We start from the raw sequence: 13175 nt of genomic DNA on the forward strand, positions 1-13175 counted from the left end.
TCGCTCTCTCTCCCTCTCTCTCTCTCTCTCTCTCTCTCTCTCTCTCTCTCTCTCTCTCTCTCTCTATCTATCTATCTATTTGACTATCTGTCTATCTATCTATCTCTCTATCTCTCTCTCTATCTATTTATCTATCTATATATCGATCTATCTACCTCTTTCTAAAAAGAGTCATGAGTTTATTGCTATTACCCTTTTCTTTCTATTTTTCCCACTTTCTACGCTACCTCATATTTTCTTACTCACTTTCTCCCTTTCTCTCTCTTTATGCTCTATCCATTTGTCTTTCTCCCTATCACTTCTCTCTCTTTCTCTTTCTTTCTCCGTCTTCTCTCTCTCGGTCTCCTTCATTTCCCTTAGAGAAAAATATGGGGACCATGGACTAGTCAAATCGGTGCTACAAAACGTGCATATTAATAACGTTAATCATGTTATGTGAACAAACATACATTCATTATCTATACATTGTATATAATGGAATAACAAAAGGATAATTTTCAAATCAAATATTTTTATTCTATAGTATGTTTGGTATTAGTGAGTAACGGCATATTTTTAAATTTAATTAAGGAATTCAGGGAAAAATGTTGGTAATTTATGGGTACAGATTGTAACGAAAATAAATTACTGTTAGCTTTAGCTTGCTTTTAGGGGTTTTTCATTGTGTGTTCATTAAATAATTAAAGAGAACATAAACTAAAGACAATTAATATATGTCAGGAAGTATGCTAGATTTTGAAAAAGAGCAATGATCTCACGGCTGTTATCTAAAAGGGAATTGCATCCGTTTGTACACACAATCTAAGTTATTTTTGTTGAAAAAATCGGGTCTCAGTTAATTAATATTCTTATTCTCTGGTCCATGTGAGAAAAACGTATGTATAAGAAAAATTATGAAAATAATTCCGAAAATAAAATATAAAGATACCAAAACAAGAACCTTAATTGCTTAGACAATTGAGACCCGAAATGAATTGAACATAATTAAGTCTAAAAAAAGATGATAATAATAATAAAAGCGCTTCACCGACCTCGGAGAGGATTCAAGAAGCCAGGATCGTGTCAACTAATTACCCAAAATAAAAGAGATTTGGGGAAGTCGGAATGAGTAATGTATGGTAATGTTTTGAGAGGAAGTCCCCTGGTCGAGTCTTATCTATGCAAATGGTAAGAAGAGGAAGGAAACATCTCGTCTCTCCTCGGCAGTTATTTATTAAAAGGACCAACTGTTTGGTCCTCGGCTCTAATTACTGCTGCCCCCACCGGGTGTCTTCTACGCTCGCCGAGGGTGTCCCTGGAAACCTCACGCACGCGATTAAACGACAGAAAAATGTGAAAAGAAAAAAAAACTGGCAACGATTTATGAGTTTCGTAGGCGCATGTTTTCGATGAACCGTCAACGATTTTGGAAAAAGAAAAAAAAATAAGACGAAGAAAGACCGAAAAAAACATCCAAACAGTTACTCCAGAAAGTAAGAAAATACAAATGTTTAATTGGGCCAATAATTTTAGAAAATTCTACCGATTGAACATGAATTTTTTGGGGGCGTGGGGGGGGCAAGTAAAGATAGCCATTTATATATTCATTTTTTGGTAATGTATTGATTACGTGATAAATTTAGATTTTGCCTAGCCACGTTCCTTCCTACACACTTCAAGGATCCCTTTTTTGGGTAATTGCTTTTCTTTTTAAACTTTGATATGACTTTCATATATAAGTTTTGATATAAACTTTCATCATGATGTCTACCTGACGATGAACTTGTGACTTACGATTTTTCCTTCTTGAAGGTGGGATAATAATAGGTCATCTCAAAAAAACCACAACCAGTTTTTATCCACAACGTTCCGTTGATATCTCCCAAGATTATAGTAGTGATGTTTTCTTATATTTCGACCTCAACAGTTTAACTTATGATTTTTCCTTCTTGAAGGTGGAATAATAGGTCATCTCAAAAAAGCCACAACCAGGTTTTATCCACAACGTTCCGTTGATATCTCCCACCTTCAAGAAGGAAAAATCATAAGTTAAACTGTTGAGGTCGAAATATAAGAAAAGATGAACTTGTAGTTTAGTCGTTCTGTTTGGACATCTGGACGCGTTTTTCCTTGCCATTTTCACCGGTGGATCTGTTTCATTATTATTTAGTCGGTTCTCTATTACATCGCACTTATCTAAAAATCAAACACCAAATTTCGTGACATTTCTGCCCGATCGTGAACCTTTTGGAATGATCCGTACGTATTCGCTTGCTTTGACTATCAGAAGATTATCTCTATTATTTTGCATACTTGGCAATCGTCCTGGTTTCAATAAGACAATAATAATAATAATACAAGATAAACTAACATAAAAAACACTATAGAATCACTGATTACAAAACTCAACCGACCATTTTTGAATAATTGGAGAAGATTTTAAATTATGTTAAGCCTTTTTACGACCATTTATCCTTGCCATTCTGAAACAGTACACAGCATGTAAAATTTTCTTTCAAAGTTAAAAGGAACAACTACTTTTTTGAGTTTATTAATGTATACAATTCCCATGTTGGACATACGGTTCACTAAATAGGGCGTTCGACTCTTATTTGCCACGATAGAGGATCTGGGTTCGAATCCCGGCATAGAACGAGGAAATTTAAGTTGTAATATTATGTAAAATTGATACCCAAATACCCAACGGATTGTAGGACGTTAAGCCCTCCTGTATGGCACAGGGCTTCTTTTATTTGTGTGATATTGGAAGAAAGCCTTCATAACATATCTCATGCGGCAACCAACTCCATTTTTGTTCTCATAACAATAAATTAAAGAAATTGTGGTTTTGTGAATTTTTTCCATGTTACTGCGGGTTGATGAACAAAAGGCTGATTTGACTGGAACAATATTATTGTTAACTTTTTGTTATGGTTACGGTTGTGAATACAGGGCAAACAATAGGTCTAGTAATTAGGAAACTATCCGGTTTGGCAAGGGCCAGTAGACGGATCAGTGTCCGCGGGTCCGGTGATGGATTGGCCCATAAATCTCGTGGGACATCGCATCCATCATCATGTGTTTACAATACCTGTACCATCTGGAAGGCTTTGGGGGTGGAAAAGATGTACAAATAGGTTGAGGACGTGAAAACCGCCTGTTCATTGTGCATCACCCACTCAAAAAATATGATAGTAAAATACTTAGGGTAGAGAATCTTTAAGAAAAGGTTTATTAAATATATTGATTTAAAAAAATGTTTATTGCTAAGATCAGTGTTCCCTACCGTTATAAAAAAGACCGTTGCGGAAAGATAATCTTTTTAAAAACGGAAAATGTCCTACCGGTAGCAACAGCTGATCTACAAAAACATTTCACCCTCGCCGCCTCATATACATACAAATGAGGGTGTAGACTCGCGTTTATGAATTATTAATACATTTTTAATTCCCTTCCTGGGGATAACGTCGTAAACCCTTTTTACTGGTATAATAATTGGGTTAATTGATGCTGAGACGGTGGAAGGGACAGTCGCGTGTGTCCGATACCATTGTATTAACATATATTTGCATTGGACATTTGGCCGCAAGGACTAGTGGAGAAAAATTACATCAGATACATTGCTCGGGCCCTCATCAAGGCTGGTATCTTTTTGCATTAGATGTCACGTTTCTTTTCTAACGATAATTACATCCGAACTATAAAAGGAGAAAAAGTATTTCTTTATTTTTTACACATTATGCGTGTTTGTATTTATGAATTGAAAAATAAGGGAGATAAGAACTTCATCACACCTAGAAAAGATCAAGTTTTTTAATCTCTTTTTACAAATTATATTTGTCGAAAATAAACATTTACCGGTGAAATTGGTCACACTTAAAATATATAAAAAATAAATAAATAAAGAGATATAGAGATAAAAATGATGACTGTTGATGTAAACTATTTCCAAAAAGTTACGTTTATTTTTGTTTTGTTCTGTGTGTAATATTCTTGGATTGTTGAAGTCGAAATTGCATTGGTGTTCATAATGGTGGGTAGCCAGTGCTTTAGGATTTTGTTTGGGTTTTTTGCAGTCATAGGTATGTTGCTTTACTCTCTTATCCAGATATTGGGATGTAATTCCAATGTAAGTTGCCGATCAGTTTAAACAATGGAATTTGTAAATTACGTCAGGCTTATTTGTTACTGGTGTGGGCTCTTTAATTTTGGAAAAAAGTGTGTGAATTGTTTTATAGTTTTTAAAAGCTATTTTAAAATTATCAGAAGAGAGAAATGTGTTTAATTTATGTGATTAGCCGTGTATGAATTGCACGGATATTGGTTTGTCTCTATTCGATAGATTTGATGTGGTATTATTAGTAGTAGAGAGAGAGAACGACAGAAAGAAACTGTTTGAGAGAGAGAAAATTTGAGCAGATGGGAATTGAACTTTATATTTTTCCTCGGAAAAATATGTTTCACTGAACCTTTCTTACATAGAGACAGAAAGAGTGAAATAAGAGATAGAGAAATAGATAGACAAATAGATCGATAGTTAGATAAAGGAGGGAGAGAGAGAGAGAGAGAGAGAGAATATTAAAGAAGGAGAAATAAATAACCATCAATTTTTAACTGTTATGAAAGAAAACATGATTTATATAAATTATATTATTTTTATTCCCTCACAACTGATTAAAGTCACTTGCAGCGTATAGTGCATTATATTCGACGACTCGGATCTCCAAAGAAAGAGAGAAATAGAAGGTATAGTTAAATAAATTTAACAGTAGTGCTAAATAGAAGTACCAGATTATTAGGAAAGATGAAATGGGCATTCAATGAATATCAAATCTATCGTATTTCATCTCAACAAAGACGTTATATAAAAAGAAAATTAATTGGAATAATTAATGTGGACAATTAGACCACTAAACATAAATGGATTAATATTAAATCTATCAATTTCAGAAGTAAATGGATAGATCAAGGCATTTGACCCCTGCTAAACTCGAAATTCGCTTAATTCAGCCGGTTTGGCAAAGTGTTACGATCAAGAAATAAGGTCGGTGTTTGTAGCTACTTGATATTCTCCGCGGGAGTCGAGAACGCCCATTGTGGACGATGGCCGCCTGTGTGGCCTAGGCCATCAGATATCCTCTTTGTTGCTAGCCCTCAGCAGTCAACTCTGGGAAATCAAGATTAGAGCATGGACAATGGTAATTACGCGCTCTTAAACACCAACCTACCGTAGAACTCTTTTCGGCTCGTTTGCCCTTCGTACGGTGAAATTTGTCGCCATCTCTTAGGGAACGACTCACTCGGAAACCGAATGTAAATGGTTCGTTTCCGATCGTCACGTGATGGGATTTGAGCTGCAGGTACATCCGGTTTTATTATGGGCTGCGGATGTAGAGGGAATTGCGACCTTTTTTATGTTAGTTTTGAAAAGAGAGAATGTATAACGGAAAGGGTTTTCTGCTTTGTTACATCGTATTCATCACACTCAGTGATTTATATCTATTCGTTAATAATAAAACCATCGTAGACTATGATGATCTTGTTGATAAAACAGTGGAATGATACTGGATAATTCTAAGCTACAAAAAGAGGTGGTCATGGAAAAAATCAAGATCAAGAAGGCACAATTTGTTGTTTCAGTGATGTACACAAAATTGTACACACGCTAGTTCAACCCAAATCCCATACAATTGAGAGATATAGTTGATTCAATCTGATCACAACACAAACACGAAGACAAGGCGTTACTCTCTACTTCGTGCCAGTGCACGCAGAAATAGATGGAAACGTGGATGTGGAAGGACTTGGAAGAAAGGCATTACCATACCTTTAACGAACATCTCAGGAATAAAGACATTGTTAAAGTGAATCAAAGGGAAACACTCACTGGACAAGAATACAAATGAAAGAGACTAAAGGATTTACCAAAGAAAGAAGGAAAAATGTTTAACTCCAAGGGGTTTTCGAAGAGTCTAAATGAGCATCTGAGAAAAATTGGTGGTTCCTAAACACAGTAGCTTCTGCAAGGTAAGTAAGATAAGTAGTATAAGTAACACCCCTAACAAACCTGCAGCGGTGCTACACTGTTTAAATCGCCAAAGTGTTACAATGTATACAACTATCACTACAGCCGGTCCTAAAAATCTAACTTGCTCAAGAATTAAGACTCACTGTTCTACAACAGATATAGTACTGGGGATTAAACACCTCTTAAAAATGCAGCAGTAAATACCTACAACCAGAACATCATCTATATCTACCCTCCACCAAAGGAAAATACTCGGTTAAGTTTATTAATGTATCATTAAACCTATATATAATGTAGAAAGTTTAGGACGACAAACAACTAAGGCCATCGTCGACTCTCCGCACGTTTTTATTTCTTTTTCCTCTCTTTCACGCGCCTTTTTTAATCTGCAGCAATTTGAGCTCTTTAAAAAACTCCAAAAAAGGTTTATAAAATTTTTACCAGCGGTTACATAGAGTATTGATCATAGAAAATCGTGTCTGCACGGTAACGGTTAATTAAGTCATATGATTACTCAACACTCAGTACATGGAGTTAATTGTTTAACTTAATCTTACTTGGTACAGTGATAAATTTTTTAAGCGAAATCTCACAGTGAGAATACTTTATTTTATTTTTATCAAAAAACAAAACTACTTGAAAATAAACGAAGATGAAAAAGAATGTTTAAAAACGATCCAAGTCTATCCTAATTTAGACAAATTTGCAAAATAGAATTATAACATTGGGTCTTAATTAAGTATATAATTTTTGTTAAAACTAAATTTATTTTATTATTGCCAATAAATTTGAACAACGAAAAAGTAAAGTAAAATCTATCGAAGAGAAAAAAAAACAACCACGCTCCTACATATTAAGTATGGATTGCTACATCGGTTGGAATTAATGTAAATTGTTAACTGGTAGATGTGCTGCACATTATAATGAGAGAGAGAGAGAAAGAGAGAGAGAGAGAGAGAGAGAGAGAGAGAGGAGAGAAAGTGAGAAGGAAGGAGAGATATCGTCGAGATATTATTCAATATGAGATGAAATTATTTACACAGTTATGACGAAGGAAGGGCATTCTCTAAATACCCATAAGATCACTGTTGTCTAATTTACAAAAAATAGTACACTCAATAACCGTTAGTTATTCTTCCTACAAAAGTGGTAAAATACCTGGGAGTCATTTCTGACCAATAGACATAGAGCCAACACTTAAGAAAAAAAATGTCTCTATGGGATTATACAAGGGACGTCAATGATGAACTATTGGGCAATTGTGACATGGAAAATAACTCTGTAGCTAGGAGTATAACGGCTCTTAATTGGTACACGAAGGCATGCCTGAGTATCACGGGGGTCATTAGAAATGCGCCGACTGCAGTCCTGAAAATGTTATTCAATGAACCAGATGGTCTATGCATCTTCTTCCAGCGAGAAGCAACTTCAACATAATATAGATTTATGCAAGGAAGTGTCCTATAATGCTGTCGAATTAACACTATCAGAGAAATTTCAAAAAGATGTGATACTGCTCAGTCCTTTGGACATTATAATGCCAAAGAGGGCATGGGAAAAAGGATTATCAATCTCAGCTGACTCCGTTTGTTACTCGGACAGCTCAAAAACGAACTTTACACTTGAATATTGATGAAAGAAAATTAAAGTTAAAAATGCGGATTTCCATGTTATCTATTCTGACGGTAAAGCTGGGCTCATTGCAAATCTGCTAATTAGACATTTCTGACTCATTATGTACTTGAAAATACTGGGCATGGCCAAAGTTAGGCTGCTTGAGTTCTGGTGTAGTAGCACCATGTGCGACCAGGACCATTCTTCAAAATTTTGAACTGTCTAAAAAACAATAAACCAAAGAACAAGTTAAAAACTCATCCTTGAAGGAGCATCACTCCAGGACAAAGACAAGACTTACTCATGAAAGTCCCATTCTAACATCTGCTGCGTCAAAGCAGGTTGCTAATTCAATAGGCACTTGAAAAACATTACAAGTTGCAAAAGATAGCTTGGGTGCCAGGCACACAGTTCAAAAGGGTAACAAAGAACCTGGAACAGATTAGCCATGGAAGCATTTCCAATAAGAGCAAAAACCTTTAACTACGAGTTGAGCTGGATGAGAAGTAACCAATACGTCAAAGAGAAAATTTTAAATCCAAAAAACAAAAATGGAGGAGTAAAATATGACTTCAAATTAAACAAAATATTCGAAGATAGTTAGCGAGATTTATTGTTGAATTTGGTTTAATTATAGTACAAGACAGTTGAACAAGTCTGATCGATTAAAATTTCAACCTTTCTTTTTAAAAAATATGTTAAGCTCGATCATTTTTTTAGTATATTAATTTTGAAATTCCAGTAATTACCAAACGATTTATGATATTGGTGTGGTCTGATTCAGGATTACTTCCTAACCTGAAGCACATACGAATTTCGAAAAAAGGTTTTATCTTTTTTATTCCTCCAACCTGCTAATTTATTCGTCTGTTCCATATTCATGCGGTATCCCAGGTGGTGTGACTGCTCTTTTACCGTGCTTTCCGGGCGACAATTTTCTCCGGTAAAAACGTAAAACGCGGCAAAATTGCCGGTGGGAAGAACAAAAAAAAATACAAGAAACGGCATTGAATTTAATGAAGGAAGTACGCGACGAGTGGAGACAGGTTGGAGACGACACCAAAACCACATCTGCCTTTAACTGGTACAACATATAATTTCATATTTTCATTTATGAACTGCCATAATTCAGCCTTTCAACGACGGTTTCCGACAATTTTTCTCTTTCCTAATTTACGTGGAAAAGATCTTGTTATAAAAAAATGAAATTTTTATTCCTAGCAGTTCCAGACGAGCAATTCAACGAACGTTTACATTGTTAATATTTAATCTTATGTCTGAATTAATTTTATCCAGGTGCCGCATGAATATGTAGGAGAAGAATATATTAGCAGGTTAAAAAATTTGTAGTTCGCAAACAAACCGATAATTCGTATTGATTTCTGATTTGTGACTACATTATAAATTTTAATTAATTATCATTCCCATCAGATTTTTGACATTACTCTGTTACTACTGTTTTGTTTTTTAAAATTTGAATATATATTTGCAAAGTTCCGTCCTGTCACAAAATTTACCAAATCATACAGTGCAATGTGCGATAGTAAACTAATAACAGTGCCAACATTTTGAATTTAGAGCCGCTGAGATTCGAACACGGGACCCCTATTGTGGATGAGTGGCCGTGTAGACGCTTGAAACGTTGCGACCACTGACCCACTAAATAATATGTACTGTACTTTACACTTCTTGGCAAAAACTGCACAGCCTGTTTTCTGCTACTGCTAATATTTTCAAGTGCCGATCGGCAAAGTACAGTTAACAGGCCTATGATCCTAAGTCTTGCCCGACATTGGTTAAACAGGTGTTAAACGGGTGTTGAACTACGTGGCAATTGTTCCTTTTATTTATGGCGGTTTCCAATTTTACAAAGAGTTTTGGCCATACTGTTGCTGTAGACCAAACCTATGATATTTTATCAGACCCTTGGTTAATTCTACCTGATATGGTTGAAGAGTTATTTAAAATGTTACATGGATTAAAAGTGTTAAAATATAACACTTCCTAGTAAATACAACATAATGAGATCAGTAAAATAACGACAAACTGGTAGAGGAAAGCTGCTGTGAGTAATGTAGTAATATTTTTAAAAAAATTAATTTGAGGCGAAAATCAGAAGAATTTATGGTTAAATTTCTCAATCAAGTATTATATCAAAACTAGTAGTTGAAATGATTTACCAATTAAAAGAAATTAATATACATATTAAAACGATAAACTCATTTTTTGTTTTTTAATAACCTTGTCAAAAGTCGTTGATTAATTTTCACGGATGATACATCCCTCTAGAGGTGGTAATTAGAAGAAACGAGCTTCAGTCACTGTCACGATGGGCGGCTCTTAACTTAAAAATTAAAAATACGAGTTATTAACTAGCTGTAGAGGGGAAAATATGCCAGCGAGAATATAATAATTATACAAGCAGACATTAATTACGCGAAATATAGGATTTTTTGAGATAGCGTTTGCGCCAAGATGGCGTTAGGTTGCAAATCACCACTAAATGGTTGGAGGGGGGTAAAAAAAATACAACGCCTTCTTTTTCGAAACTGTCGCGCACGCAATTTTCCGATCTCTTCAAACTTGTTAGCGAAAACCAGAAAGAAAATACTTTTACGAAACGTGATCGACGGGCGTTGGCATTTGTGGAACCCACACGCTAACCCTCCGTTACAACGTTGTTTTTCCTGGTCGCACGTCAACTTCAAAACGACACTTCTTTCAAAGATTAAATTCGACTATCTTAATTCAACATCTTTCGACTAATTAAATAATTACATATATTTTTTAAAACGTTTCCGTAAATCAGCGTACAAGACTGTAAACTCTTGTAATAATTATTAATTTTATATCTCATTTTAAATTATACTTTAATTTCAGATCAATTTCATGAATTATTTTTGTCTGTCAGCACCATTGTTCGTTGGGTCCCAAAATTGCCTACCATCAATAGATTTTTTTGGTAATAAGAAGCACCTGTTCTATCACACCATTCTTTGAATATGCCATAAGATCATAACAAAAAAGATGGACGACTCAGACACTTAATAGGACTAACATAAACACTATGCATATACAGGGTGAATTGCTACTCGTGCTACAAACTTCTCCAGTAGATTCTTCACCCTAAAATGAACAAAAAAGTTCATATTGTCCATGGTCCGATTCTNATGGTTGAGAATCGGACCATGGACAATATGAACTTTTTTGTTCATTTTAGGGTGAAGAATCTACTGGAGAAGTTTGTAGCACGAGTAGCAATTCACCCTGTATAACAAACTAACCGATTACAAAACACTCATCAGATCCATTTGGACTTATTCAGCCAATCCTCCAACATCCAACGATTCCACTCCTTTCAAAATAAAGTTCTCATCGTTCCTCAACTCTCCCTTCTACGTCATCAATCAATTGATCCATAAAGAACATAAAATCCCAATCGTGAAGGATGTGATCCGAATACCCTTCCACTTGAACTATCCCTCCATCCTTAACCTACAAACCAAAACTCTTAATACTTAAGCTCTCCGGGAAAATATTCAAGGGCTGATTTGTTAAAACCATCCATTAGAGGTATAAAAATTTGTATGAATGTCTAACAAAGGAAAACAATCTAGACCTTTATACGGTGGGTGCTTCATGACGACCGCATGGAAATGGCTTGGTCGTTTCCAATAATGAGCACAGATAGAATATACAATCGCACAAGCTCATTACTGAATATCGTGAAATGTCGATATGTCTGACAGATTGAAAAAGTTCAAACTACAGGTTCATCACCCTCTTGTTGAAATCTTACAATTTACCAAATATTGAGGTGTTGGTAAAGGGGATGCGTGTTGTGGACTAAATTCAAACGTTGAAATGTCACGGTATTTACCATAAGGGTAAATTTAAATGAATTATGAAGTCGTTGCAGCGGATTGGAAAAGTAGCGTTTAGGTTTAGGGTGTAATAAGCTTCGGCCATATTTCTCAACCGCCCCGGCTTTCCGGCCAAATCGTTCCCAATTTAATCGCGGCCCTGAGAGGGAATTGCCTCCTTTTAATACAACGACTGGAATTGCCGTGCATAAACTCTTTGCCGGAGCGAGTCCCGTTGGCGTTACCTACGAATTAAGGCCCACTTTACACTTTTTTACACCCTATCTCGGGGGAGCGAGCTGGGAGACGTCGCTCTTTTTGTTAAAAATAAAGAAGAAAGGATAAGGAAAAAAGAGAGACTAGGATAACGTAATTCCTTCCAGGGTAACGAATGCTACGGCACGGGCTTAGCATTTGAAAAACAATAGGCTCATTAATGCCGAAATGCGACCAGACTGACACATGTCACCAGAACACGAATTGAAATATCTTACATAAGGACAACACAAATCTACATTTCCTGAGCCTATACATCCGGTCGATTTATTCAGAACTCCATACATTTCAAATAAATCTGTTTTATTTTTTAAAAAAGTCTGAATTTTGTATAGAAATTATTTCTTCTTTGCCAAGTGCGATCCGAAATTGCAATAGTCCAGTACCACGTTTGGACAAATCAATTCGAATAATCATTCGTTCAGAAAGGTAAGGAGACCGATAGAACTAATCAGGGATCCTCCGTCTCGCCAGTAGGACCTGAACACATCTGTAAAATTTCGAACTGCCATTAAAAAATAAGTTATTGCCGAATGGATCATGTGAACGCTCTTGCTTGGTATGTGAACTATAGTTCTTGTCTAAGGTTTAAGTGAGATTTTCTTAGATGTGTCTTAGATGTTAATACTGACAGAACCAAAGATATTAAAAATTGAATTAAATGTTCCAAACGTACACCTTCTTGAATAATGCGTCTTGAAAAAATCACTTTTGTAAATATGTCGGGTGCGAATTCAGAGGTGCTGGATAATTTATTAATTTTATTAGAAGCTTCAAATCATTAATGACTAAATTATTTCAACTATTTGTACCCGAAAAATCACGTTCATAGCAATTAAACGTTAATTTTACACTGCTGATAATTATGTAAAGATATTATATATTTATATATATAANTATACAGTAATGTATAATTAAATGTTGTTTGGTATTACAATTAATTAAGGTTTTTAGTTGAGATAAAAAAGTAAATGGCACGAGCGGGATTTTTTATCTCAACTAAAACTTTAATTAATTGTAATATATTAATTGGTCAAGCGGACCACGAAATTAGTGAATTTAATGTTGTTTGGTATGTTCGTAAGTTCTTGTTCGGAATCATCTCAGACACTGGTCCACGAAAAAAACGTTTTCACATGAAGATTCATGAAAAATAATAAATTCAAATAAAAATATAATTAATAGGCGCAAATTATTTCATGGTGGGAATCTATGAAGTAATAATTTAAAATGGAAGATGGAATGAAGTTTAAAAAAAATTTAATAATGTACCCAACTAGGTAATCGATTTGTATGAAAAGTTTCAATTTAGAATCGAAATGGCAAAAAGGAGGGAAAATTCAAAAGGTGGGATTGAGATGGGAAGTTGGTGTCCGAGTGGATCGAAGTCACGATAAATCAAATGGTAGAGCAGC

At 35.1% G+C, this 13175-nt stretch overlaps 1 long non-coding RNA gene across 1 annotated transcript in view; it reads right to left on the reverse strand.

Annotated features, from left to right (window-relative positions):
- LOC112127532 overlaps positions 1-13175 on the reverse strand; it is a 63304-nt gene that overhangs the window by 32906 nt on the left and 17223 nt on the right. The gene's annotated exons all lie outside the window — the stretch shown is intronic.

The sequence above is a fragment of the Cimex lectularius genome, unplaced genomic scaffold, assembly GCF_000648675.2.
Source record: "Cimex lectularius strain Harlan isolate CLEC.00 unplaced genomic scaffold, Clec_2.1 scaffold241, whole genome shotgun sequence".
NCBI classification, from domain to species: Eukaryota; Metazoa; Arthropoda; class Insecta; order Hemiptera; family Cimicidae; genus Cimex; species Cimex lectularius.